General features: G+C 36.4%; 1 protein-coding gene across 1 annotated transcript in view; it reads left to right on the top strand.

The window, feature by feature from the left end:
- The window catches only part of DHRSX (dehydrogenase/reductase X-linked), a 1,564,048-nt gene that overhangs the window by 423,651 nt on the left and 1,126,842 nt on the right, over nt 1–13,555 (top strand). The gene's annotated exons all lie outside the window — the stretch shown is intronic.

Raw genomic sequence — 13,555 nt, 5'->3', positions numbered from 1 at the left:
TGTGTGCAGTTTTTACATTTTTGACAGTTCTGATGCAGGTAATTCACTTTTCATGCATTTTCTTTTGAATAGAAATGTAATTTCCTAGTTTATTACATTTTCTTTCAACAGCTACCTCCTTTTTAGACTTCAGAGATTTTTGTTGAGAAACCTTTGTGAAATGAAGCTTGAGGTTAAAGGCACATCTTATGCTGTACTCACCCAATTTCTTGATCTGAAGTTTTTATTGACAGGGTAGAACAGTTTTGCCATTTTTGCCTGACATCACATTCACCTGATAAGAGAAACCTGCCATTTTTTGCTGTTTGCTAGCTCTTTTTGTCTGCATTGTGGTCTACCATCTGGCTATACCCTGGCTTATCTCCTCTCTTAAAAAATGATACTACTCAGAAGCTTTGCCATATCTTTTTGCATCTTTTGTATTGCCTAGCTAATAAAAATGTACTTAAGCCTCTTTTAATGCTTAATGCTGCCATGGGTTTCAAAAGGAATGCTATACGCTATGGCTAGAAGTCCATGAGTGAAGGCCTGGAACAATGAATTGCTTCATATCTTCTACCCGCTAATGTGATAAAATACCTTCATAAGTTCATATAACTCCTGTTTAGTCATTGGTGGGTTTTCCATACTGGTTATTGTTGTAACTTCAATAAAAGTCAACAATGGGATCATGACTTTAGCTCAAGAATTATTTTTAATAGACTGAAGGGTTTTGACTTCATTAACATGATTACCACTGCTACTCATCATTGTGGTCATACAGTGGATGTACTGTTCAAACTTGGCTCATCTAACTCTGACTTGTTGGTAATACCTGTCTTATGGTCAGACTACCACCTTAGTTGGTTTGTAGTTACTTTAGTTCAGTTACAGCACTCTGACCTTGAGATGATGGAATGCAGAGATGCAGGACTTTGTGCACTGTAGCAGCAGATATCTTTGCTCCTGCCTTCTACTTTTTGGTGTCCAGTGCAGTTAGTCCAGATAAGTTACTTACTAACTGTATGTTACTCACTGGACTTGCTTGCCCCCACCATATACACCTTGTGCACACTATACTTACATTAATCATTACTTTATATGAACTTTTATGTGCTGTTGGGACAATGACAGAAATGGAATGTAAAAGGAGATGTGCTGGCCTATTTTACTTCTAGCTTAGGCTTGAAGGAACACTCTTATTCATCAAGCATAGGTATGTCATAAAAAGCTACCATTCTTATAATACAGAGTTCTGTACTGCACTAAACTAACGGTGTTTTGGTGGTTGATAGGCCGAGTAATCTGATCTGTTTGCTCACCTATTGAGCATTTTCTTTAAAAGAATGAGAGTTCATCAGTCAGTTCTTTGCAGAAAAGCTGGCATTATTGGGGGAAGCTTCTTCTTCACTCCAAGGTCAAAAAGTGTTTTAGTTCTCATGGTAAGACTCTGAATTTAATTTCTTTTGTGATTTTCGGCTAACTGACTTCACTAAATTGTACTCTTTGGTTTCAGGCATACAACTTGTTACATGTAGCCTTGACCCAAGCCAGCAAGACTGACTTTTGCTTGCTATGATATGCGTGAGGCAGTGATATATTAAATTGTCTCTGCTTCATTAGGTTCTTGGTTTTTCCCCATCCACTTTAAATGAGGACCTAGTTATCCTTATCTTGAAGAGGCATAATTTGAATCCTGGCAATTTGAATAGTCACCACCCCACCTGAATTTTTCATTTATATATCAGGTTATGGAAAGGGTTGACTGTTTGCAGCCTGATTCCATTCTATAAGAGTCTCTCAAATCCAATCAGGTTTATTTACAACACTAGTTATAACACTGCAGTGACTCTTACTTTGGTTCTTGACTGACCTCTTTATGTTGAAAGGTTAACATTATTATACAGTTTTGTTTCTTCTTAGTTTCTGTTTTGCATGCTTTTGAATGATCTCATTTTATGGTAAGATTAATGGCATTATTCACTTTTGTTCCTTGTTGATCTTTTATTTGTATTCACACTGTACATCATGATCATAGATTTGGAATGTTTGAGGACTTACTATGGAGCTACAGAACATATTCTGAAGGATTTTAATTCCTAAGTTTTTAAGCAGACTTATTGGATAGTACCTGGGACAAGCAACTTTTATTGCCCTCCCATCTTATGTGGATTTTAAAGGTTCTATCTTAGGTTATTTGTTGATATTCCTGCTGATGCTTTTGTACTTCCATTAGGAGAACTCCTTGGGGGAGAGGTCTTTAATGTTATTGTACACTAATGGTTCACAGCTTTATTTCTCCTTCCTTTGGGACAGATTGATTAATGTCAGTTCTTTAGGTGATGATTTGAAATGCATGGAAAACTAAAGAGTGATCAAGCATCTGAGTCTCAGCACTTATAAGACTGTTGTGGCTATTTGTACCACTTAAGCGACCCTTACTTTCCTGTCTGAAATACAAATGTCATTTATAATAGTGATAAGCTGGCATTTGTAAATATGTTATGCATTTTAGTGCAGTTATAGGATAAACACAGTTATGATCCATATAAAGGCTTGATATCCCTTGTGTAATTATAAAATTTAATTTAGGAAGATCATAATTGTTTACAAGAAAAACTCAAGAAAGTAGGCATACTATGGTTTCTTTAACCTGGAAAATATCATTACTACACATTTCCAGGTATGATAGATGGCAATTGCATGTGGGTTTATATAATTCTCTTTATGCTTGTTAAAGTACTTTTACAGATTGTTTCTTTTGTGTAGGGCTACAGGGAAATATTAGATCACCTCTGCTGCGTTTGGGTTGTGATAGCAGTCATCATTCCTTTCCCAACTTTGCTTACAATATTTGTCTGTCTTAACCTCCAGCTACAATTTAGACATAGCTCATATTATCCAGCAATTCTATTGCTTATCTTCCCCATTGTTTTCTTTTACAGCAGATAACCCCATTTTTCCAACTTAGTGTGCCTCATTTCCAGGAATCTGAAGGAAGCTGCACTATTAAAAGAATCATCTCTAAATAAAGAAAAAAATGCAAGTGGAATGCACAGAAGTACACTTTAATAGATAGAGATATTTTTAACCAAAACTTTCTGTATTCCACTTACTGTTTTTTATAGATAGACTACTTACCCTCTTGCACTCCTTTACTAAGGGATAAGCTACTGTTTGAGAGAATGTATTGTAACATAAAATACAGGTACTACACCTTTTGCTAAATAGAAAAAGTTTCAAGCCCTTAAATTATCTCTTCTTTAACTTAAATTACCTGTTCTTTTTATCAAGCACCAGTTCTCTACTTGTGTTGTTAATTAATGGCTGCAGCTTCAATAGACAGAAAATCATTCACATATTCTCACCTTAACAAAATATTATTACTTTCAGTCATTTCAAAACCCTTAACACAGAAATATAGCATGAAAACCTTCCATATAGCTGTTTAAAAAACAGAATTTCTGAAATAAAACTGTATCTCTGTTATTTCTCATCTTGACAGAGTTATTAGTCCACTAATACTTTTTTCTGTAAGAAAAACTCAGTAGCCAAATGTGGGCCCTGGTGTGTTCTGCCCTTGCTATGCTTGGACTCCATTTCACTCCCCTACCCTACCCTCAGTTCCAACCCACCCCAAGTCATCTAAATTTTTACTAAACTAAGCACTACCACAATTACCTAATATAACCCTGGACCAAATAGCTATCACTCAGATGAAAACAACATGATAAATCACACCAACTTAACCTTACCCACCCCATCCCCTAGTAGCCAACTAACTCTTATTACTGTCAGTGCTAGAATTATATGAAACAAAAATCACAGAACTGCATGCCTGGATCACCCTTCAAAAACTGAATGGCTTTGCTGTAACCAAAACTTGGCAAGAACCAACAGGGCGACACAGTGGTGCAGTGGTTAACATTGTCGCCTCACAGCAAGAGGTTCTCCGGTTCGATTCTTGGCTGGGGTGCCTTCTGTGTGGAGTTTGCATGTTCTCCCTGTGTTCGCGTGGGTTTCCTCCGGGTACTCCGGTTTCCTCCCACTTTCCAAAGACATGCATCTGGAGCATTTCTCCCCGGGCATCCGCTGAAAACAGGCTCTGTGGAACCTAGTCGGACATTCCTGGTCAACAAATGTTAAATAAATAAATAAATTAGCAATATGAAGGTACTACAACCTGACTATAATACCATACGAAATGATTATTCTAAAAGAAAATGTGATGGTGTTGCAGTAATGGACCTTAATCGCAATTCAGTAAAGCAGAACTCCTTATTACTTTCCTGAAGCTAAACAAACACAAGCAAATATATATTATCGTATTATATAAATACTCCCCAGAAGACAATATTACTACACTAGAAGAAATTGTACATTGGAGTTCAACTTCTATCACCGATGAAAATATATTAGTGGATGTTAACATAAATTGGCTTGACCTTGCATCAACTGCCCCCAAATTCAGTATAAATCTTTTTGGCTTTCAACAACTTATAGAAAATCAGACATACCTTGGCAAAAACTCAAGTTTGCTATTGGACTGGATTTTAGTTTCAGACCCAGCCAGTTTAGCTCTTCAGATATTTTACCAAACTATCTCACCGATCATCTCTTTCTTCCTTGACCAAGCAATATATATATATATATATATATATATATATATATATATGTGTGTGTATATATATATGTATAACCTCTTAAAACAATCCTTTAAATCCAATCACAACCTAACTAACTTTAACCCTCATGTATTTAACAACATGCTGTCCTCAGTCGACAGGTATATACTAAAAAAACATTCCCTTAGAATGATGATGCTGTAACAAAACTGAATTTAATTTTCCTTGATATCCTAAAGAAAATAGCACTACCTAGAGATAAGGAAATAAAAAACAAATGATGTACTCTCATTACACATTAGAAACAAAGCCTGGTAAAACTGCCAGACAAATAAAACTCCACAAAACCTCAAATGCTTCAAACATCTTCACAGTCAATAATAATAATAATAATAACAATCTTTGACAAAAAAGCTATAATAAATTTCAAACTAGCAGCAAAGCTGATCCTAAGAAGTTCTGGTCAGCTGTTAAAGAAGTACTGCAACTGGAACAAAAGTATAATCCCAGTCTATGTCCAAACATACACTACTAGACACTGCCATACAGTTTAATACTTACTTTACAGATAGTATAGTATGTATAACAAAAGGTTTTAGTCTTACCTATCCACTGTTTACACAGCAAGCAAAAACTAGACCTACATTTACCTTACAACTTGTGTCTACAGCCACTGTAAAAGATCTCTTAAGCAAATCAAAAACCTGCTCTGCAGATAACCTACCTAACAGTTTTCTTAAAATGATAGCAAGCAGTATAGCTCTTCTGTGTCCTTTCTTAGAAGAGTCTTACATCTCCAGAATCTGGAAAAAAGTAACATATCATTACCTCCACAAAGGTAGAATTAAACAGCATCACACATTATAGACCAGTAGCAATGCTTTCTCCTCTTTCATGAATATTGGAAAAAATGCATCCATAAACAACTTATAAATTATCTCAGCCAGGAAGAACTTCCAACTCCAATCCAACATGTTTTTGATCATCCTATAGTATTAATAAAGCTCTACTAGCTTTTATAGATGTAGTCAGTAAAGCTAGGAATAATGGAAATTAGTTAGTGCCCTATTCCTTGACTTATCAAAGGTCTTTGATACAGTCTGTCTACTAAACTCTTTGTACAGATGTCTTTATTAGGTTTAACACCAGAAATCATAACATTGTTCAAGAGCTACATCAGTGACAGACACCAATTAGTAAAATGGCAGTACACACAGATAAACCCTCTCCCCCTGTCAATACTGGTGTCACAGAAGGATCGATCCTTGGTCTTCTCCTCTTTAATATTCTTACCAGTTAACTCCACACATACGCACAACATGCTTCTCTCCCATACTAGGCTGATGACTCAACACTTACATGTTCATCTAATGACCTAGCAAATCTTCAACAAATTATTCGGGAATCCTTCTCTCTTATTAGAAAATGGCTGCATATCTCTCAACTCATGCTTCACTCCAAAAGACCAATTCTTACTTTTCTTTCCCAAAGCCCAGTCCCATGAAAAGAATAACTTTAAAATATATTCCTTAACAACAACGGATGGAACACAAATATCAAACGAACCTCTTATACTAAACTGTTAGGTATAACAATAGATGATCACCTCATATTTGATTTCCATATACAGAATGCCATCATTAACATATCAAAAACTAGATTTACTCTACAGAGCCAGAGAGAAACTTCCTGATCCCTACATCTAGAATTACGATAACAAATAGTTATCTCCTGCCTTCTCTTCCCTATGGTGCTGCTATCCACAAAAACCTCCAGGCCTCATCTATAAAAAAATTGAACAGTGTTATCATAAAGTTGCCAAATTTGCATCCAGCTCTCCTACCAAATGCATCACTGTACTGTACTAAAAGACTTCAACTGGCTCAAGCTACCCCATTACTTAAAATCTGTGCAGTTACTCACCATATTTAAAATTTCTCAGTACCCTGCTGTAAATTCAACCTTACAAAAAATACTCCTTAGACGTCCACTGTGACTGGATGACCAATCACAACTCACAGTTTATAAACCCTCCAAATCTGCTGAACACTGTCTGTATTCTTGTTCTGTCGCTAAAGCTTGGAATACTATTCCTAGGCTCATCAGGACAAACCCTTTCTTCCAGTCCTTCGAACGTTCTCTAAAAACACTAATGTATGGTTTTGCTTGTGCTCTACAACAGGATAGATATACATTACCTTGTTTAAGCTGTGTGCTTATCACCTACAGTACTCTACAGTATCTCATCTTTCTTACCTCTCCTTTATTTTTTTTCACTTTTACCTGCTCTGGTAACTGTTATATTGAAGTATCTTGAATTCACTTTTAGCATTTAGGCTAGAATCTAGCCTCCTTTTCAACCCACATATTAAGTATAGAAACTGTTCACTTACTTTATGTATATAGTAAAATGTTGCAACCATTGTTTTCGCTTTATACTATTAATATATCTATATCTATCTATCTGTCTGTCTGTACACACACACACACACACACACACACACACACACAGATATGGATGTAATCCTAATCATAACTTCCGTATTTGGTCTCAATCATGTCTGTTTCGCATTTCCTGTAAATAATTTTTCTGTGTTTATGTGTATATATATATATATATATATATATATATATATATATATATATATATATATATATATATGTAGTATTAGAATCTGAGGGTTACTATGTGATTTTATACTTTGTTAAAATATTGATTGTCTCTGGAGCTTTTCTCCCTGGGCTGTTAATGAAAATGGGCACTTACCCACATGGACCATCCCAGTAAACAAATGACAAAATATGTAAAACTACAGCAGAATGTGCAAATCTAAACATTATGAATTTAAGTGATTTTATAAAAATATTACATACTGTGTCAAAGCATGTAAACTACTTTGAAAATTTAAAAACAAGCCTGCCAGATATATAGTATTTTTGGAAATAATTTCTGAAGCATTGTCATAATTGTACAGTGTCTTAGTAGTTTGAGGTTTTGCACCCATATTCTGGTAATATTGCCCTTGTTACATAAAATTTCTGTTCTTTTATGATTATTAATATTACATTCAGTACTAATGCATTATTTGGTAAATGCGACAAATAAATAGGTGAGATTTTAGGCATCAGTAACCTTTGTTCTCTTTTATGCTCTTTGCTAAACTTAAATGCACTAGTAGGGAGCCAGAGTTCAAAGTGTAATGAGGTTCTCTTTATTACAGCTCCTAAATTTGCTTTTGTGCATAGTATGAGATCTAAATTTTTTTAAAAAGTGTATATATGCTTTTAATATATTGCTTCTATAAATACTATTATCTTTCTTATAGGTTTATAGGTTCATAGAAGATTACTAGGCTAATGGCTTAAGAGCCCTTATAAGTCTAGCCAATTTCAACCCGATGTATGGTCCCTAGGAGCAAGAGACTGGCATAGGTTTGTGCCTATGCCTTGAGTATTTTGCAGATTACCGTGTCCATAAATGGCATAAGTGCTACCCCGTGTGTAAATTTGCGACCCCCCCAGGCATTGATCCAAACTGTGTTTGAATAGGAAGCCTGTTCCAAATACATGGTAATCTCTGAGACACATATCTGTCTTCCCAGCATGTTTGTTTGAGTCACACATCGGGTATAATCCCTGGATTGTGTGATGCTCATGCTTTTTGTCTTGTGGATGTCAGCGCTGGATTCATGAGTGCCTTGTAGGTTATGCATAGGTCACCCCTTTATAGTCAATAGGAGACACAGTAAAGGGATAGGGCCTTTAGTCTATCCACATAGAACATGTTGTTTACACACTGTATTTTCTTTGTGAGGAACCTCTGAGGTCACTGCAGCTGTTGTAAGTGCCTAGTTAAGTACATGCCAAATGGTGCATTGTACTCTATTATTTGTCTAATGAGAACTGAGTACAGTGGGATTATAATTTCCTTGGATGTGGGTGCCATAGTTACAAGCCATGCCACATAGAATTACTTCCTCAGCACTGTGGACACATGGTAGTCAAAGTTCAGGCTATCTGTCTGTCTATATGCATAGAACTCTAACCTCTGAATCTACTCTTAGAGGTGTGCTATTAATGGGGGGATTTGACTTCCCAAGGGTATGGTAATTAATTTTTTTTGCATTTAGTTTGCTATACGCCATGGCTCTGGCACCAATCATTTGTCTGATTTAGACCCTACTGCAGGATATCTACATCGCTGGGGATTCAGTGATTGCCCCCAGCTTGCAGTCGTTGGCAAACTTTGTCATACAGAGGTCTTCTACATTAGCCTTGACTTTAGTGAGGTATATTCCAAACAGGAGTGGCCCCAGTACTGAGCCCTGTGATACACCATTAGTAACTGGCCTCTTGCGGGATCTGGATTCACCCAATTTAACAATATGTGTCCTGTCCATGAGCCAGTTGTCTATCCATCTGGTGATGTGGGGATTTATGCAGTGGAATATGGAATAGCTGAGGGGGGCTGAGGGACAGTCTGCCCCGGGCAGCACTTTTCCCATCCATTCGCATCACGTCTGCGCCTTGTCGCACAGACTGTTGACATCCATGTCCTCCCATGGATATTTAATGTCAAACGGTCAAACGTTACTTTACCCGCACGCTCCAGGAGCGGAGTGGATTGATGTTGTATGTTTACTCAGTCAGTAGCTGAGGGTAGATATATTATAATGGATTATTATTCAACTGCAACAAGTAAGTAATATATTATAAGGCAAGTAAGCAGATATTTTGAGCAGCTCGTATTTATTTGTGTAGCAGCAGCTCCATCTCTGAGTGAATGTTTACTTATTTATGCATTACCGAGCCGAGTGGCTGTTATGTTTCCTTAGTTTAGTGCTAACAGGCTATATATTGAATTGAAAATCTAAGTGATGACTCGTTTTATTATCACGTTGCTAACATTTATTTGATTTAATTGTATTCTAGTCAGGTTTAGAAGTCTGTTGTAGAAAAAGCAGTATTTTTTTTCTTATTTTTTTAGTAAAATGTTGGTAATTGAATGGGCTTCAGGTTTCCCACAACCTTGAATTGAATTAAATGGGCAATATGGGATTTAATGAGTGATTGATTCAGTAATAACAACTTTTCCTCTTCAAATGTGAATTAGAATAATTTGCAAGTCATAATAATGTATAGGCCCATATTTCATTATAAGAATGTAAAAATGAAGAAAAAAAATAACCTGTTTATGAAATGAAAGTACATGATAAATTCAGTGCCAGTTTCAGATTGTTTAGTGTTAATGACTGAAGCTACATTTTTGAGTGCTGTTTTATCAAGCATGACATACAATTTTGCATAAAAAATTAGCAAAACAGACCAAAGCTCACCATACCCCACAGTGGAGACATCTGCACCGAAATACTGTTATAATTAATTGTGAAATCACTGTATCTTGGCAAAAGAGCAATTGTCTGAATTCAACAGTTTTGAGTTAAAACACGGTTTTCTAGGGTAAGTTCAAACTGAATGCCAGTGAACATGAATTTAGTAATAATTTGACTGCAGTTAGTATAAAAACTAGTAACAGAGACAGACAGACATTGAATAACTTAAATATGTTATTATTTTAACTTATTCAAGTTATTTTTTACTTGCCCGTCTCTGCTACTGATATCACACCAAGTATTTATAGTTGCAGTATGGTGTTAGCTAAAAATTTTAGGGGTATAATTTGGCTACACATTTAAATGGTTCATTCTTTGTGTTGTTTAAAAAATCCCCTTACAAAAATGTTATACATTACACAATGTGTTACGATGTGAAGCAGGAATTACTGCAGAGAATGAAGGCAGTGAGCTGTTAACAAGCTTCTTCCTATGGTACAGGGTTTGATTCCTTCAGCTTCCATTTGCCTAATGTGTGACTGTGAGCAAACCACTTGACCAGAAAGTGCTCCTGGTCTACCTATGAAAAGGAAATCTTGTGTCCAGTGGGTTTGTCCATTTAACCAAAAGAAAATAAATGCTTAGGAGTAGTAGATGACAGCTGTTGTTCTCAGGTTTGAAACCAAAGCATTCACTGCTGTGAGCCAGCTTCAAGCAATTCTTATCATCTGATGCCCTTTCTTGTCCTCACAAAATCACTGAAGAACTTAATGTTTACATGCCGGGTGAGCAGATTTCCATCAGTCATTGTTGCACTGTTAAACTTGCCTTTTCTTTTAGCCATGGTGTTGGGTTTAGTAACTGTCAGGTATTATTAATTATGTACTGTATACTCCCTCTGACAACCTTATTGCTGTAGTAGGCAAACTAGCAGGAGTTCTAAGTAATCATACATGTAGAGTTGTTTTTTTTTTTTCAGATGGCCCCACCCTGTGACCCACCAACTTGTGCGTCTGCATTTCATTTAAAGGATACATAATTAGCTTGCAGCCTTGACAATGAACATCTGTTTCATACCTAGGCAGTTCTTTTTTTTTCTTAGGCAGTTTTCGTACTGTCATACCCAAGTAATATTTATATGGTCTGTCTACTGAAATCACACTGCTTTACATCTACAAACACTGCATAGAGAGAATCCTCAGCATGCTGAAACAGTGTAACGAATATGCAACAGTGTATTTCCTGGAAGCAGCATCAGTGGTTTGAGGACTGCAGATGTCAGTATCCTGTCTCTAGTCCTGTCTTTCAGCCAGTGACCATAGATATATTCAGTCATAGTTTGGTGCCTCTGGTACTCTTTTGTTTTGCCTCTGTGTGCAGTTTGCACATGTTTCTATAACTGGCAATGTCCCCAGGTTTGTATATATTTGTGCTTTTAGTATGACCATGTTTGGCACAGGTGGCCAAGATTATAGTAAGTGACAAATACTTTTTGACTTTCCACATCTGTGACTCCTAGCAATTTCCCTTATACAAAGAATGAAACTGACCTGCTTTCCATGAGTGCGCTGAGGGTCCACCATAAAATCTGTTTTCCCATTATTTCGGCAGAAGCTGTTTTGTAAACAATGCCACATCATCATCAACATTCTTGATTTCATTTGTGTTCTATTCTGCAGATTTTTTTTTTCTCAGTAACTCTTTTATCCTCATGAATATCAGGGTTGATGTGGTGTGTGTGTGTGCTTCCATGTGAGTGCACATTACAGCAGCCTTTTGATAAGATACCTTCCTACGAAGCCTAGGCAAGAAATCTGATTCACTTGTATATCACTTGTATATAACTTGTTTGCACATAAAAAAAACAAAAAACAAAAAACAAACACATTAGGGTTTCATATACTCATTTCTTTGAGAAAACCCTCTTGCTGTAATCTAAATATGTTTGAGTCATATTTATATTAATATGTTTTGGAGTTATACTTGGTTATGGTACTTTCTATTTTATTTTGTTACCTATGTTATCCTAATTGTTTTTGTAATTGGAGCTTTTCTCCTCAGGTCTCCCACTAAAAATGGGCTCCTGCCCAGCTGGACTAACCTGGTTAACTAATGTCAAATAAATAAATGGTCTTCAATTAATTTATCCTGAACACTGCACATGCATGTGGAAAAAAAAACAGTATGTTATGTTCAAATATATTATGTTTAATTTACCAGTATTTTAATAATAATAAATATTGTAAGATATAATATGAATCTGTGTAATAATATAATATAGTAAATATTAATCAGTAATAATTTACCAATAAAACAATATATTATGTTTAATTTTGTATATGTATTATGTTTTATTTTGTGAGGGGGAGGGGTGGCAAACTCAAAGTCTGTCCCAGGTGGCACAAACTCTAGCTACGCCACTGGATGTATGCCCAGTTTTGTGAATTTATTTATAATATCGGGGGGGGGGGTGTTGTGTCAAATGCCTTGGCCTGGTCAAGGTAGGCAGTTTACACTGTTATACCCTCATCCATGGTCCTAGTGACTTACTCAAAGAAGTCCACCAGATGTAGCAGGCATGACCTCCTCTTAACAAAGCCAAATTGGGTTGGGTCTAGTGTTTGGAGGTTTTCTGTGTCAATATTTATCAAGTTCATGGTTATTCTTTCCATGGCTTACATAAAAGACCAGTCAAACTTTGCTGTCCTCCACTCTACTGGGACAAAGCTGGTCCGAAGGCTGTGGTTAAATAGAGATTCTAATGGGCCTGATAGGTCCTGATTTAAGCTGTTTAAGAGGCAACCTGGTATATTGTTGGGACAAATCAAAGCTACGTTTTTAGCTTTAGAGACCACAGTGACAACCTGTTCTTTGTCATAATTGGTGGGGAAGTGGTGGTGGGGTATTTGCTGTGGGATAGCTGGTGGTGATGGGGAAGTAAAATTTGTGCTGAATTTATTGGCCAGAAGATTTGCTATATCCTCTGGCTGTGTACAGCTGCTGCCATCTAGAACTAATTCTGCACATTATTAGGTATTGCCCTCAAGAATGCAGACATAACTGAAAAATGCCTTATGGTATTCCTAGCTTTGGAAGTTATGTTTGCCTCAAAGTCTGCCTTCAGAGACTTGACTAGTTCCCTGATTTAATTGTTTAGACTACTGAAGGATTTTTTGCTCTGTTGTGCACATTCCCCCTTACTTTTCAAAAGGCTAGGGGTCCACCAGGATGGCTTGCTTTTGCAGTTTGACCTGGGCTTATTTAGTCTGGTACTGTCACTACTGTGCAGTTGTTTATATGGTTGCACAGGGCTTTTGTTGATGCCTCCACATAGGCTTCTGTTATTTTTTTCTGTTTTTTTTTTTTTTTTTTTTTTTGAGGAGCTTAGAAGCTAGCTGTGTTGTCACTTAATCGGAGCAATTACCTTAGAAAACTTCTTAAAGTTTATAGGGTTAGGTGGTGGGTCTAAATTTACCTATATTTCAAGGGAGACCTCTTTGTGATATGATCTTACCAGTGAGTTAGGCCTCTCTTATAGGAGGTTTACGCTATCATACGGTGAAAACTCCAGCTTGCCTAAGTTTTTCTTTTAGTTTTTACTATTTGGTTAGTCTTTGT

Source organism: Protopterus annectens, chromosome 5.part0 (genome assembly GCF_019279795.1).
Source record: "Protopterus annectens isolate FY-2018-M chromosome 5.part0, PAN1.0, whole genome shotgun sequence".
Taxonomy (NCBI): Eukaryota; Metazoa; Chordata; order Ceratodontiformes; family Protopteridae; genus Protopterus; species Protopterus annectens.
This window is presented reverse-complemented; position numbering and strand designations above follow the sequence as displayed.